At 53.0% G+C, this 16,761-nt stretch overlaps 1 protein-coding gene across 2 annotated transcripts in view; it reads left to right on the top strand.

The window, feature by feature from the left end:
• Positions 1–1,817: 1,817 nt before the first annotated feature.
• LOC121275213 (transforming growth factor beta-1-induced transcript 1 protein-like) overlaps positions 1,818–16,761 on the top strand; it is a 70,509-nt gene continuing 55,565 nt past the window's right edge. For both annotated transcript variants that reach the window (XR_005942368.1, XM_041182639.1), the window contains exon 1: positions 1,818–1,869. The gene's annotated coding sequence lies outside the window, so the exon portion shown is untranslated. The remainder of the gene's footprint in view (positions 1,870–16,761) is intronic.

The raw sequence follows: 16,761 nt of genomic DNA on the forward strand, positions 1-16,761 counted from the left end.
TACCCCACACTCCTCACTGTAACACTCTGATATACCCCACACCCCTCACTGTAACACACTGATATACCCCACACACCTCACTCTAACACTCTGATATACCCCACACCCCTCACTGTAACACACTGATATACCCCACGCCCCTCACTGTAACACTCTGATATACCCCACACCCCACACTGTAACACTCTGATATACCCCACACCCCACACTGTAACACTCTGATATACCCCACACCCCTCACTGTAACACTCTGATATATCCCACACCCCTCACTGTAACACTCTGATATACCCCACACCCCTCACTGTAATACTCTGATATACCCCACACACCCCTCACTGTAACACTGATATATCCCACACCCCTCACTGTAACACTCTGATATACTCCACACTCCTCACTGTAACACTCTGATATATCCCACGTCCCTCACTGTAACACTCTGATATACCCCACACCCCTCACTGTAACACTCTGATATACCCCACACACCCCTCACTGTCACACTGTGATATACTCCACACTCCTCACTGTAACACTCTGATATACCCCACACCCATCACTGTAACACTCTGATATACCCCACACCCCTCACTGTAACACTCTGATATACCCCACGTCCCTCACTGTAACACTCTGATATACCCCACACCCCTCACTGTAACACGCTGATATACCCCACATCCCTCACTGTAATAGTCTGATATACCCCACACCCCTCACTGTAACACTCTGATATACCCCACACCCCTCACTGTAACATGCTGATATACCCCACATCCCTCACTGTAACACTCTGATATACCCCACACCCCTCACTGTAACACTCTGATATACCCCACACCCCTCACTGTAACACTCTGATATACCCCACATCCCTCACTGTAATACGCTGATATACCCCACACCCCTCACTGTAACACTCTGATATACCCCACACCCCTCACTGTAACACGCTGATATACCCCACGTCCCTCACTGTAACACTCTGATATACCCCACGTCCGTCACTGTAACACTCTGATATATCCCACACCCCTCACTGTAACACTCTGATATACTCCACACCCCTCACTGTAACACTCTGATATACCCCACACCCCTCACTGTAACACTCTGATATAACCCACACCCTTCACTGTAACACTCTGATATACTCCACACCCCTCACTGTAACACTCTGATATACCCCACACCCCTCACTGTAACACACTGATATACCCCACACCCCTCACTGTAACACTCTGATATACCCCACACCCCTCACTGTAACACACTGATATACCCCACGTCCCTCACTGTAACACTCTGATATACCCCACACCCCTCACTGTAACACACTGATATACCCCACGTCCCTCACTGTAACACTCTGATATACCCCACACCCCTCACTGTAACACACTGATATATCCCACACCCCTCACTGTAACACTCTGATATACCCCTCACCCCTCACTGTAACACACTGATATACCCCACGTCCCTCACTGTAACACACTGATATATCCCACACCCCTCACTGTAACACTCTGATATACCCCTCACCCCTCACTGTAACACTCTGATATACCCCACGTCCCTCCCTGTGATGCTCTGATATTTGAAAAGGCTAATTTGGAGACTACTAGTACATGGAAATGGGTCACTGATCAGCCACAAGATCGTTCCATTGGGACAATTATTCCTGGGCAGAAAGGCCTGCTGTGATTTTGGGGACCTGGGGACCCTGGTCGTCTGTCCTCTTCTCCGCCGCACTGTCTGCTCGTTGCATGTTGTGTCGTCACTGGTGTCTGTCCTTTGTCTCTCTCTCTGTAGGTGATGCTGAGGAATCCTGCACCTACCTCAGTCCGCGTGTTGTCATCTTCGGTATGTATCTATCCACAGCCTCATAGACACCTGTCCTCCCCCTCTACACTCCGTCCCCATCAAACACTCCCAGGACAGGTACAGCACGGGGTTAGATACAGAGTAATTCTCATTCTACACTGTCCCAATCTAACACTCCCAGGACAGCTACAACACGGGGTGAGATACAGAGAAAATCTCCCTCTACACTGTCCCCATCAAACACTCCCAGGACAGGTACAGCACGATGTTAGATACAGAGTAAATCTCCCTCTACACTCCGTCCCCATCAAACACTCCCAGGACAGGGACAGCACGGGGTTAGATACAGAGTAAATCTCCCTCCACACTGTCCCCATCAAACACTCACAGGACAGGTACAGCACGGCGTTAGATACAGAGTAAAGCTCCCTCTACACCGTCCCCATCAAACACTCCCAGGACAGGTACAGCACGGGGTTAGATACAGAGTAAATCTCCCTCTACACTGTCCCCATCAAACACTCCCAGGACAGGTACAGCATGGGGTTAGATACAGAGTAAATCTCCCTCTACACTGTCCCCATCAAACACTCCCAGGACAGGTACAGCACGGGGTTAGATACAGAGTAAATCTCCCTCTACACTGTCCCCAACAAACACTCCCAGGGCAGGTACAGCACGGGGTTAGATACAGAGTAAATCTCCCTCTACACTGTCCCCATCAAACGCTCCCAGGACAGGTACAGCACGGGGTTAGATACAGAGTAAATTTCCCTCCACACTGTCCCCATCAAACACTCCCAGGACAGGTACAGCACGGGGTTAGGTACAGAGTAAATCTCCCTTTACACTGTCCCCATCAAACACTCCCAGGACAGGTATAGCACGGGGTTAGATACAGAGTAAATCTCCCTCTACACTGTCCCCATCAAACACTCCCAGGACAGGTACAGCACGGGGTTAGATACAGAGTAAAGCTCCCTCTACACTGTCCCCATCAAACACTCCCAGGACAGGTACAGCACGGGGTTAGATACAGAGTAAAGCTCCCTCTACACTGTCCCCATCAAACACTCCCAGGACAGGTACAGCACAGGGTTAGATACAGAGTAAATTTCCCTCCACACTGTCCCCATCAAACACTCCCAGGACAGGTACAGGACGAGATTGGTTAGTTTCTCCAGAGCCCCACACATATTCTCGATTCCCAGATTCGAGGAGACTGGGTTCTCTGCAGTTACTTTCCCTCAGTCTCTGGAAACCCTGCTCTCTGATTCCTCATGCATCAGCTCTGAGATGAAATCCTCCTGTACCGTCAGCACTGCCCATGTCTGTCTTTGTTCTCTCTCTATCTTCTTGCTTCGTGTATCTCTATCCAGCTCTCTACATCTCCCTCGTGATTTGACCCACATTCTGTGCATCATCCTCTGTCTCTCGGTATTTGGTTCTCATCCTTCTGTGCAGCCTCTCTTGTTTTGTGTCTCCTTCATGCCCAAGCTATCTCCCTCACTCTCCCTCCCTTTCACTGTCTCTGTTTTGCTCATTCTGACACCCGCTTGTCTGTATGCGTCTCATTCGATCCCTTTGTGTCTCGATGTCTCCCTGTCTCCCTCTCTCTCTCTCTGACACCCTGGTCACTCACTCTCTCTCTCTCTCTCACTGACTCCCTGCTCACTCTCTCTCTCTCTCTCACTCTGACTCCCTGCTCACTCTCTCTCTCTCTCACTCTCTCTCTCTCTGACTCCGTGCTCACTCACTCTTTCTCTCTCTCTCTCTCACTGACTCCCTGCTCACCCCCACTCTCTCTCTCTCTCACTAACTCCCTGCTCACTCATTCTCTCTCTCTCTAACTCCCTACTCACTCTCTCTCTCACAGACTACCTGCTCACTCTCTCTCTCTCTTAGTGACTCCCAGCTCACTCTCTCTCTCTCACGTTGACTCCCTACTCACTCTCTCTCTCACTAACTCCCTGCTCACTCTCTCTCTCTCACTGTCTCCCTGCTCACTCTCTCTCTCTCTCTCTCACTGACTCCCTGCTCACTCTCTCTCTCTCACTCACTGACTCCTGGCTCAATCACTCTCTCTCTCTCTATCTCTCTCATTGACTCCCTGCACACTCTCTCTCTCTCTCACTGACGCCCGGCTCACTCTCTCTCTCTCTCTCAGTGACTCCCTGCTCACTCTCTCTCTCTCTCTCACTCAGTGACTCCCTGCTCACTCTCTTTCTCTCTCTCACTGAATCCCTGCTCATTCTCTCTCTCTCTCTGACTCGCTGCTCACTCACTCTCTCTCTCTCACTGACTCCCTGCTCACTCTCTCTCTCTCTCTCACTGACTCGCTGCTCACTCACTCTCTCTCTCTCACTGACTCCCGGCTCACTCTCTCTCTCTCTCTCATTGACTCCCTGCTCACTCTCTCTCTCTCTCACTGACTCCCTGCTCACTCTCTCTCTCTCTCTCACTGACTCCCTGCTCACTCTCTCTCTCTCTCTCACTGACTCCCTGCTCACTCTCTCTCTTTCTCTCACTCACTGCCTCCCTGCTCACTCACTCTCTTTCTCTCACTAACTCCCTGCTCACTCTCTCTCTCTCTCTCTCACTGACTCCCTGCTCACTCTCTCTCTCTCTGTCTCTCACTGACTCCCTGCTCATTCTCTCTCTCTCTCTCACTGATTCGCTGCTCACTCTCTCTATCTCTCTCACTGACTCCCTGCTCACTCTCTCTATCACTCTCTCTCTCTCTGACTCCCTGCTCACTCACTCTCTCTCTCTCTCTCACTCACTGACTCCCTGCTCACCCCATCTCTCTCTCTGTCACTAAATCCCTGCTCAATCTCTCTCTCTCACTGACTCCCTGCTCACTCTCTCTCTCACTAAGTCCCTGCACACTCTCTCTCTCTCACTAACTCCCTGCTCACTCTATCTCTCTCACAGACAGCCTGCTCAATCTCTCTCTCTCTCTTGCTCTCTCTCACACTGTCTCCCTGCTCACTCTCTCTCTCTCTCACACTGACTTCCTGCTCACTCTCTCTCTCTCTCTCTCACTGACTCCCGCGTTGCTCACTCTCTCTCTCTCTCTCTCACTGACACCCTGCTCACTCTCTCTCTCTCAAAGACTCCCTGCTCTCTCTCTCTAACTAACTCCCTGCATACTCTCTCTCTCTCTCACTGACCCCCTGCTCACTCTCTCTCTCTCACTGACTCCCTGCTCAATCTCTCTCTCTCACTGACTCCCTGCTCACACTCTCTCTCTCTCTCTCTCTAACTCCCTGCTCACTCTCTCTCTCTTTCTCACTGACTCCCTGCTCACTCTCTTTCTCTCACTGACTCCCTGCTCACTCTCTCTCTTTCTCACTGACTCCCTGCTCAATCTCTCACTCTCTCTCACTGACTCCCGGCTCACTCTCTCTCTCACTCACTGACTCCCTGCTCACTCTCTCTCTCTCTCTCACTCACTGACTCCCTGCTCACTCTCTCTCTCTCTCTCTCACTCACTGACTCCCTGCTCACTCTCTCACTTTCTCTCACTCACTGCCTCCCTGCTCACTCACTCTCTTTCTCTCACTGACTCCCTGCTCACTCTCTCTCTCACTGACTCCCTGCTCACTCTCTCTCTCACTGACTCCCTGCTCACTCTCTCTCTCTCTCTCACTGACTCCCTGCACACTCACTCTCTCCCTCTCACTGACTCCCTGCTCACTCTCTCTCTCTCAGTCACTGCCTCCCTGCTCACTCTCTCTCTCTCTCACTGACTCCCTGCTCAGTCTCTCTCTCTCTCTCACTGAGTCCCTGCTCAATCTCTCTCTCTCCCTCTGACTCCCTGCTCACTCTCTCTCTCTCACTGACTCCCTGCTCACTCTCTCTCTCTCTCACTGACTCCCTGCTCTCTCTCTCACTTACTCCCTGCTCACTCTCTCTCTGTAACTGACTCCCTGCTCACTCTCTCTCTCTCTCTCACTGACTCCCGGCTCACTCTCTCTCTCTCTCTCTCACTCTCTCTCATTGACTCCCTGCTCACTCTCTCTCTCTCTCTCTCACTGACTCCCTGCTCAATCTCTCTCTCACTGACAGGCTGCTCAATCTCTCTCTCTCTCACTGACTCCTTGCTCACTCTCTCTCTCTCTCTCTCTCTCACTGACTCGCTGCTCACTCTCTCTCTCTCACTGACTCGCTGCTCACTCTCTCTCTCTCTCTCTCTCATTGACTCCCTGCTCACTCTCTCTCTCCCTCTCTCTGACTCGCTGCTCACTCTCTCTCTCACTGACTCCCTGCTCAGTCTCTCTCTCACTCTCTCTCTCTCTCTCTCTCACTGACTCCTTGCTCAGTCTGTCTCTCACTCTCTCTCTCTCTCCCACTGACTCCCTGCTCACTCTCTCTCTCACTTACTCCCTGCTCACTCACTCTCTCTCTCTCTCTCTCATTGACTCCCTGCTCACTCCCTCTCTCTCTCTCACTGACTCCCTTCTCACTCTCTCTCATTCACTGACTCCCGGCTCACTCTCGCTCTCTCTCTCACTGACTCCCTGCTCACTCTCCCTCTCTCTCTCTCTCTCACTCTCTCTCTCTCTCTCTCACTCACTCACTGACTCCCTGCTCACTCTCTTTCTCTCTCTCAATGACTCCCTGCTCACTCTCTCTCTCCCTCTCTCTGACTCGCTGCTCACTCACTCTCTCTCTCTCACTCACTGCCTCCCTGCTCACTCTCTCTCTCTCTCTCTCACTGACTCGCTGCTCACTCTCTCTCTCTCACTGACTCCCTGCACAGTCTCTCTCTCTCTCTCTCTCTCTCTCTCTCACTGACACCCTGCTCACTCTCTCTCTCTCTCTCACTGACTCGCTGCTCACTCTCTCTCTCTCTCTCTCTCACTGACTCGCTTCTCACTCTCTCTCTCTCTCACTGACTTCCGGCTCACACTCTCTCTCTCTCTCTCTCTCTCATTGACTCCCGGCTCACTCTCTCTCTCTCTCTCTCTCACTGACTCCCTTCTCACTCTCTCTCATTCACTGACTCCCGGCTCACTCTCGCTCTCTCTCTCACTGACTCCCTGCTCACTCTCTTTCTCTCTCTCACTCTCTCACTCACTGACTCCCTGCTCACTCTCTTTCTCTCTCTCAATGACTCCCTGCTCACTCTCTCTCTCCCTCTCTCTGACTCGCTGCTCACTCTCTCTCACTGACTCCCTGCTCAGTCTCTCTCTCACTCTCTCTCTCTCTCTCTCACTGACTCCCTGCTCTCTCTCTTTCTCTCTCTCACTGACTCCCTGCTCAGTCTCTCTCTCACTCTCTCTCACTGACTCCCTGCTCACTCTCTCTCTCAGTGACTCCCTGCTCACTCACTCTCTCTCTCTCTCTCATTGACTCCCTGCTCACTCCCTCTCTCTCTCTCACTGACTCCCTTCTCACTCTCTCTCATTCACTGACTCCCGGCTCACTCTCGCTCTCTCTCTCACTGACTCCCTGCTAACTCTCCCTCTCTCTCTCTCTCTCACTCTCTCTCTCTCTCTCTCTCTCACTCACTGACTCCCTGCTCACTCTCTTTCTCTCTCTCAATGACTCCCTGCTCAGTCTCTCTCTCACTCTCTGTCTCTCTATCTCACTGACACCCTGCTCACTCTCTCTCTCTCTCTCTCACTGACTCGCTGATCACTCTCTCTCTCTCTCACTGACTCCCTGCTCACTCACTCTCTCTCTCTCACTCACTGCCTCCCTGCTCACTCACTCTCTCCCTCTCACTGCCTCCCTGCTCACTCTCTCTCTTTCAGTCACTGCCTCCCTGCTCACACTCTCTCTCTCTCACTGACTCCCTGCTCAGTCTCTCTCTCTCTCTCACTGAGTCCCTGCTCAATCTCTCTCTCTCCCTCTGACTCCCTGCTCACTCTCTCTCTCTCACTGACTCCCTGCTCACTCACTCTCTCATCTCTCTCACTGACTCCATGCTCACTCTCTCTCTCTCTCACTGACTCCCTGCTCTCTCTCTCACTTACTCCCTGCTCACTCTCTCTCTCTAACTGACTCCCTGCTCACTCTCTCTCTCTCTCTCTCACTGACTCACTGCTCACTCTCTCTCTCTCTCTCTCTCTCACTGACTCGCTGCTCACTCTCTCTCTCTCTCTCACTGACTCGCTGCTCACTCTCTCTCTCTCTCTCTCTCATTGACTCCCTGCTCACTCTCTCTCTCCCTCTCTCTGACTCGCTGCTCACTCTCTCTCTCACTGACTCCCTGCTCAGTCTCTCTCTCACTCTCTCTCTCTCTCTCTCTCTCACTGACTCCTTGCTCAGTCTGTCTCTCACTCTCTCTCTCTCTCTCACTGACTCCCTGCTCACTCTCTCTCTCACTTACTCCCTGCTCACTCACTCTCTCTCTCTCTCTCTCATTGACTCCCTGCTCACTCCCTCTCTCTCTCTCACTGACTCCCTTCTCATTCTCTCTCATTCACTGACTCCCGGCTCACTCTCGCTCTCTCTCTCACTGACTCCCTGCTCACTCTCCCTCTCTCTCTCTCTCTCTCTCACTCTCTCTCTCTCTCTCACTCACTCACTGACTCCCTGCTCACTCTCTTTCTCTCTCTCAATGACTCCCTGCTCACTCTCTCTCTCCCTCTCTCTGACTCGCTGCTCACTCACTCTCTCTCTCTCACTCACTGCCTCCCTGCTCACTCTCTCTCTCTCTCTCTCACTGACTCGCTGCTCACTCTCTCTCTCTCACTGACTCCCTGCACAGTCTCTCTCTCTCTCTCTCTCTCTCTCTCTCACTGACACCCTGCTCACTCTCTCTCTCTCTCTCACTGACTCGCTGCTCACTCTCTCTCTCTCTCTCTCACTGACTCGCTTCTCACTCTCTCTCTCTCTCACTGACTTCCGGCTCACACTCTCTCTCTCTCTCTCTCTCTCTCTCTCATTGACTCCCGGCTCACTCTCTCTCTCTCTCTCTCTCTCACTGACTCCCTTCTCACTCTCTCTCATTCACTGACTCCCGGCTCACTCTCGCTCTCTCTCTCACTGACTCCCTGCTCACTCTCCCTCTCTCTCTCTCACTCTCTCACTCACTGACTCCCTGCTCACTCTCTTTCTCTCTCTCAATGACTCCCTGCTCACTCTCTCTCTCCCTCTCTCTGACTCGCTGCTCACTCTCTCTCACTGACTCCCTGCTCAGTCTCTCTCTCACTCTCTCTCTCTCTCTCTCACTGACTCCCTGCTCAGTCTCTCTCTCACTCTCTCTCACTGACTCCCTGCTCAGTCTCTCTCTCACTCTCTCTCACTGACTCCCTGCTCACTCTCTCTCTCAGTGACTCCCTGCTCACTCACTCTCTCTCTCTCTCTCATTGACTCCCTGCTCACTCCCTCTCTCTCTCTCACTGACTCCCTTCTCACTCTCTCTCATTCACTGACTCCCGGCTCACTCTCGCTCTCTCTCTCACTGACTCCCTGCTAACTCTCCCTCTCTCTCTCTCTCTCACTCTCTCTCTCTCTCTCTCTCTCACTCACTGACTCCCTGCTCACTCTCTTTCTCTCTCTCAATGACTCCCTGCTCAGTCTCTCTCTCACTCTCTGTCTCTCTATCTCACTGACACCCTGCTCACTCTCTCTCTCTCTCTCTCACTGACTCGCTGCTCACTCTCTCTCTCTCTCACTGACTCCCTGCTCACTCACTCTCTCTCTCTCACTCACTGCCTCCCTGCTCACTCACTCTCTCCCTCTCACTGCCTCCCTGCTCACTCTCTCTCTTTCAGTCACTGCCTCCCTGCTCACACTCTCTCTCTCTCACTGACTCCCTGCTCAGTCTCTCTCTCTCTCTCACTGAGTCCCTGCTCAATCTCTCTCTCTCCCTCTGACTCCCTGCTCACTCTCTCTCTCTCACTGACTCCCTGCTCACTCACTCTCTCATCTCTCTCACTGACTCCATGCTCACTCTCTCTCTCTCTCACTGACTCCCTGCTCTCTCTCTCACTTACTCCCTGCTCACTCTCTCTCTCTAACTGACTCCCTGCTCACTCTCTCTCTCTCTCTCTCACTGACTCACTGCTCACTCTCTCTCTCTCTCTCTCTCTCACTGACTCGCTGCTCACTCTCTCTCTCTCTCTCACTGACTCGCTGCTCACTCTCTCTCTCTCTCTCTCTCATTGACTCCCTGCTCACTCTCTCTCTCCCTCTCTCTGACTCGCTGCTCACTCTCTCTCTCACTGACTCCCTGCTCAGTCTCTCTCTCACTCTCTCTCTCTCTCTCTCTCTCACTGACTCCTTGCTCAGTCTGTCTCTCACTCTCTCTCTCTCTCTCACTGACTCCCTGCTCACTCTCTCTCTCACTTACTCCCTGCTCACTCACTCTCTCTCTCTCTCTCTCATTGACTCCCTGCCCACTCCCTCTCTCTCTCTCACTGACTCCCTTCTCATTCTCTCTCATTCACTGACTCCCGGCTCACTCTCGCTCTCTCTCTCACTGACTCCCTGCTCACTCTCCCTCTCTCTCTCTCTCTCTCTCACTCTCTCTCTCTCTCTCACTCACTCACTGACTCCCTGCTCACTCTCTTTCTCTCTCTCAATGACTCCCTGCTCACTCTCTCTCTCCCTCTCTCTGACTCGCTGCTCACTCTCTCTCTCTCACTGACTCCCTGCACAGTCTCTCTCTCACTCTCTCTCTCTCTCTCTCTCACTGACACCCTGCTCACTGTCTCTCTCTCTCACTGACTCGCTGCTCACTCACTCTCTCTCTCTCACTCACTGCCTCCCTGCTCACTCTCTCTCTCTCTCTCTCACTGACTCGCTGCTCACACTCTCTCTCTCTCACTGACTTCCGGCTCACACTCTCTCTCTCTCTCTCTCATTGACTCCCGGCTCACTCTCTCTCTCTCACTCACTGCCTCCCTGCTCACTCTCTCTCTCTCTCTCACTGACTCCCTGCTCACTCCCTCTCTCTCTCTCACTCACTGCCTCCCTGCTCACTCACTCTCTCTCTCTCACTGACTCCCTGCTCACTCTCTCTCTCTCTCTCTCACTGACTCCCTACTCACTCACTCTCTCTCTCTCTCACTGACGCACTGCTCACTCTCTCTCTCTCACTGACTCCCTGCTCACTCCCTCTCTCTCTCTCACTCACTGCCTCCCTGCTCACTCACTCTCTCTCTCTCACTGACTCCCTGCTCACTCACTCTCTCTCTCACTGCCTCCCTGCTCACTCTCTCTCTCTCTCACTGACTCCCTGCTCACTCTCTCTCCCTCTCTCACTCACTGCCTCCCTGCTCAATCTCTCTCTCTCTCTGACTCCCTGCTCACTCTCTCTCTCTCACTGACTCCCTGCTCTCTCTCTCTCTCTCACTGACTCCCTGCTCACTCTCTCTCTCTCTCACTGACTCCCTGCTTACTCTCTCTCACTGATTCCCTGCTCTCTCTCTCACTTACTCCCTGCTCACTCTCTCTCTCTCTCTCACTGACTCCCTGCTCACTCTCTCTATCTCTCTCACTGACTCCCTGCTCACTCTCTATCTCTCTCACTGACTCCCTGCTCACTCTCTCTCTCTCAGTCACTGCCTCCCTGCTCACTCTCTCTCTCTCAGTCACTGACTCCCTGCTCAGTCTCTCTCTCTCTCTCACTGAGTCCCTGCTCAATCTCTCTCTCTCTCTCTGACTCCCTGCTCACTCTCTCTCTCTCTCACTGACTCCCTGCTCACTCTCTCTCTCTCTCACTGACTCCCTGCTCACTCTCTCTCTCTCTCTCTCACTGACTCCCTGCTCACTCTCTCTCTCTCTCACTGACTCCCTGCTCTCTCTCTCACTTACTCCCTGCTCACTCTCTCTCTCTAACTGACTCCCTGCTCACTCTCTCTCTCTCTCTCTCTCTCTCTCTCACTGACTCCCTGCTCACTCTCTATCTCTCTCACTGACTCCCTGCTCACTCTCTCTCTCTCAGTCACTGCCTCCCTGCTCACTCTCTCTCTCTCAGTCACTGACTCCCTGCTCAGTCTCTCTCTCTCTCACTGACTCCCTGCTCACTCTCTCTCTCTCTCTCTCACTGACTCCCTGCTCACTCTCTCTCTCTCTCACTGACTCCCTGCTCTCTCTCTCACTTACTCCCTGCTCACTCTCTCTCTCTAACTGACTCCCTGCTCACTCTCTCTCTCTCTCTCTCTCTCTCACTCTCTCTCATTGACTCCCTGCTCACTCTCTCTCTCTCTCTCACTGACTCCCTGCTCAATCTCTCTCTCTCTCTCTCACTGACTCCCTGTTCAATCTCTCTCTCTCTCTCTCACTGACTTCTTGCTCACTCACTCTCTCTCTCTCTCTCACTGACTCGCTGCTCACTCTCTCTCTCTCTCTCACTGACTTCTGGCTCACACTCTCTCTCACTCTCTCTCATTGACTACCTGCTCACTCTCTCTTTCTCTCTCACTGACTCCCTTCTCACTCTCTCTCACTCACTGACTCCCTGCTCACTCTCTTTCTCTCTCTTACTGACTCCCTGCTCACTCTCCCTCTCTCTCTCTCTCTCACTCACTGACTCCCTGCTCACACTCTTTCTCTCTCTCAATGACTCCCTGCTCACTCTCTCTCTCTCACTGACTCCCTGCTCAGTCTCTCTCTCACTCTCTCTCTCTCTCTCTCACTGATTCCCTGCTCACTCTCTCTCTCTCTCTCACTGACTCCCTGCTCACTCACTCTCTCTCTCTCTCACTGACGCCCTGCTCACTCTCTCTCTCTCACTGACTCCCTGCTCACTCTCTCTCTCTCTCTCACTCACTGCCTCCCTGCTCACTCTCTCTCTCTCTCTCTCTCACTGACTCCCTGTTCACTCTCTCTCTCTCTCACTGACTCCCTGCTCACTCTCTCTCTCTCTCTCACTGACTCCCTGCTCACTCTCTCTCTCTCTCACTGAATCCCTGCTCACTCTCTCTCTCTCTCACTGACGCCCTGCTCACTCTCTCTCTCTCACTGACTCCCTGCTCACTCCCTCTCTCTCTCTCTCTCACTGACTCCCTGTTCACTCTCTCTCTCTCTCACTGACTCCCTGCTCACTCTCTCTCTCTCTCTCACTGACTCCCTGCTCACTCTCTCTCTCTCACTGACTCCCGGCTCACTCTCTCTCTCTCTCACTCTCTCTCATTGACTCCCTGCTCACTCTCTCTCTCTCTCTCTCACTGACTCCTGGCTCACTCTCTTTCTCTCTCTCACTGACTCCCTGCTCACTCTCCCTCTCTCTCTCTCTCTCACTCTCTCTCTCTCTCACTCACTGACTCCCTGCTCACTCTCTTTCTCTCTCTCAATGACTCCCTGCTCACTCTCTCTCTCCCTCTCTCTGACTCGCTGCTCACTCTCTCTCTCTCACTGACTCCCTGCTCAGTCTCTCTCTCACTCTCTCTCTCTCTCTCTCTCTCACTGACTCCCTGCTCACTCTCTCACTCTCTCTCACTGACTCCCTGCTCACTCACTCTCTCTCTCTCCCACTGACGCCCTGCTCACTCTCTCTCTCTCTCTCACTCACTGCCTCCCTGCTCACTCTCGCTCTCTCTCTCTCACTGAACCCCTGCTCACTCTCTCTCTCTCTCACTGACGCCCTGCTCACTCTCTCTCTCTCTCACTCACTGCCTCCCTGCTCACTCTCTCTCTCTCTCTCACTGCCTCCCTGCTCACTCTCTCTCTCTCTCTCACTGACTCCCTGCTCACTCTCTCTCTCTCTTTCACTCACTGCCTCCCTGCTCACTCTCTCTCTCTCTCTCTCTCACTGACTCCCTGCTCACTCTCTCTCTCTCTCACTGAGTCCCTGCTCAATCTCTCTCTCTCTCTGACTCACTGCTCACTCTCTCTCTCTCTCTCAGTGACTCCCTGCTCACTCTCTCACTCTCTCTCACTGACTCCCTGCTCACTCTCTCTCTCACTGACTCCCTGCTCACTCTCTCACTTACTCCCTGCTCTCTCTCTCACTTACTCCCTGCTCACTCTCTCTCTCTCTCTCACTTACTCCCTGCTCTCTCTCTCACTTACTCCCTGCTCACTCTCTCTCTCTCTCTCTCACTGACTCACTGCTCACTCTCTCTCTCTCACTGACTCCCGGCTCACTCTCTCTCTCTCTCACTCTCTCTCATTGACTCCCAGCTCACTCTCTCTCTCTCTTCTCACTGACTCCCTGCTCACTCTCTCTCTCTCACTCTCTCTCATTGACTCCCTGCTCACTCTCTCTCTCTTCTCACTGACTCCCTGCTCACTCCCGCTTATTCACTGACTCCTGGCTCACTCTCGCTCTCTCTCACTCACTAACTCTCTACTCACTCTCTCTCTCTCTCACTGACTCCCTGCTCAGTCTCTCTCTCTCTCTCACTGACTCCCTGCTCACTCTCTCTCTCTCTCTCACTGACTCCCTGCTCTCTCTCTCTCTCTCTCTCACTGACTCCCTGCTCTCTCTCTCTCACTAACTCACTTCTCTCTCTCTCTCTCCCTCTTACTGACTCCCTGCTCTCTCTCTCTCTCTCTCTCACTGACTCCCTGCTCACTCTCTCTCTCTCACTGACTCCCTGCTCACTCTCTCTCTGTCTCACTGACTCCCTGCTCACTCTCTCTCTCTCTCTCACACACACTGCCTCCCTGCTCACTCTCTCTCTCTCTCTCTCTCACTGACTCCCTGCTCTCTCTCTCTCACTAGCTCACTTCTCTCTCTCTCTCTCCCTCTTACTGACTCGCCGCTCACTCTCTCTCTCTCTCTCACTGTCTCCCGGCTCATTCTCTCTCTCTCTCTCTCTCTCTCTCTCTCTCTCTCTCACTGACTCCCTGCTCTCTCTCTCTCTCTCACTGACTTCCAGCTCACACTCTCTCTCTCTCTCATTGACTCCCTGCTCACTCTCTCTCTCTCTCTCTCACTGACTCCCTTCTCACTCTCTCTCATTCACTGACTCCCGGCTCACTCTCGCTCTCTCTCTCTCTCTGACTCCCTGCTCACTCTCCCTCTCTCTCTCTCTCACTCTCTCTCCCGCTCTCACTCACTGACTCCCTGCTCACTCTCTCTCTCTCAATGACTCCCTGCTCACTCTCTCTCTCCCTCTCTCTGACTCGCTGCTCACTCTCTCTCTCTCACTGACTCCCTGCTCAGTCTCTCTCTCACTCTCTCTCTCTCTCTCTCACTGACACCCTGCTCACTCTCTCTGTCTCTCTCACTGACTCGCTGCTCACTCACTCTCTCTCTCTCACTGACTCCCTGCTCATTCTCTCTCTCTCACTGACTCCCTGCTCACTCTCTCTCTCTCTCTCACTGACTCCCTCACTCTCTCTCTCTCTCTCACTCACTGCCTCCCTGCTCACTCTCTCTCTCTCTCTCTCACTGACTCCCTGATCACTCTCTCTCTCTCTCTCACTGACTCCCTGCTCACTCCCTCTCTCTCTCTCACTAACTGCCTCCCTGCTCACTCTCTCTATCTCTCTCACTGACTCCCTGCTCACTCCCTCTCTCTCTCTCTCACTGCCTCCCTGCTCACTCTCTCTCTCTCTCACTGACTCCCGGCTCTCTCTCTCTCTCTCTCTCTCACTCACTGCCTCCCTGCTCAATCTCTCTCTCTCTCTCTCTGACTCCCTGCTCACTCTCTCTCACTGACTCCCTGCTCACTCTCTCTCTCACTGACTCCCTGCTCACTCTCTCTCTCTCTCTCACTGACTCCCTGCTCTCTCTCTCACTTACTCCCTGCTCACTCTCTCTCTCTCTCTCACTGACTCCCTGCTCACTCTCTCTATCTCTCTCACTGACTCCCTGCTCACTCTCTCTCTCTCAGTCACTGCCTCCCTGCTCACTCTCTCTCTCGCTGACTCCCTGCTCAGTCTCTCTCTCTCTCACTGACTCCCTGCTCTCTCTCTCACTTACTCCCTGCTCACTCTCTCTCTATCTCTCACTGACTCGCTGCTCACTCTGTCTCTCTCTCTCTCACTCACTGCCTCCCTGCTCACTCTCTCTCTCTCTCTCTCACTGACTCCCTGATCACTCTCTCTCTCTCTCTCACTGACTCCCTGCTCACTCCCTCTCTCTCTCTCACTAACTGCCTCCCTGCTCACTCTCTCTATCTCTCTCACTGACTCCCTGCTCACTCCCTCTCTCTCTCTCTCACTGCCTCCCTGCTCACTCTCTCTCTCTCTCTCACTCACTGCCTCCCTGCTCAATCTCTCTCTCTCTCTCTCTGACTCCCTGCTCACTCTCTCTCACTGACTCCCTGCTCACTCTCTCTCTCACTGACTCCCTGCTCACTCTCTCTCTCTCTCTCACTGACTCCCTGCTCTCTCTCTCACTTACTCCCTGCTCACTCTCTCTCTCTCTCTCACTGACTCCCTGCTCACTCTCTCTATCTCTCTCACTGACTCCCTGCTCACTCTCTCTCTCTCAGTCACTGCCTCCCTGCTCACTCTCTCTCTCTCATTGACTCCCTGCTCACTCCCTCTCTCTCTCTCTCTCACTGACTCCCTGCTCACTCTCTCTCTCTCTCACTGACTCACTGCTCACTCTCTCTCTCTCTCTCACTGACTCCCTGCTCACTCTCTCTCTCTCACTGACTCCCGGCTCACTCTCTCTCTCTCTCACTCTCTCTCATTGACTCTCTGCTCACTCTCTCTCTCTCTCTCTCACTGACTCCTGGCTCACTCTCTCTCTCTCTCTCACTGACTCCCTGCTCACTCTCTTTCTCTCTCTCACTGACTCCCTGCTCACTCTCCCTCTCTCTCTCTCTCTCACTCTCTCTCTCTCTCACTCACTGACTCCCTGCTCACTCTCTTTCTCTCTCTCAATGACTCCCTGCTCACTCTCTCTCTCCCTCTCTCTGACTCGCTGCTCACTCTCTCTCTCTCACTGACTCCCTGCTCAGTCTCTCTCTCACTCTCTCTCTCTCTCTCTCTCACTGACTCCCGGCTCACTCTCTCTCTCTCTCACTCTCTCTCATTGACTCCCTGCTCACTCTCTCTCACTCTCTCTCA

Source organism: Carcharodon carcharias, unplaced genomic scaffold (genome assembly GCF_017639515.1).
Source record: "Carcharodon carcharias isolate sCarCar2 unplaced genomic scaffold, sCarCar2.pri scaffold_894_ctg1, whole genome shotgun sequence".
Taxonomy (NCBI): Eukaryota; Metazoa; Chordata; class Chondrichthyes; order Lamniformes; family Lamnidae; genus Carcharodon; species Carcharodon carcharias.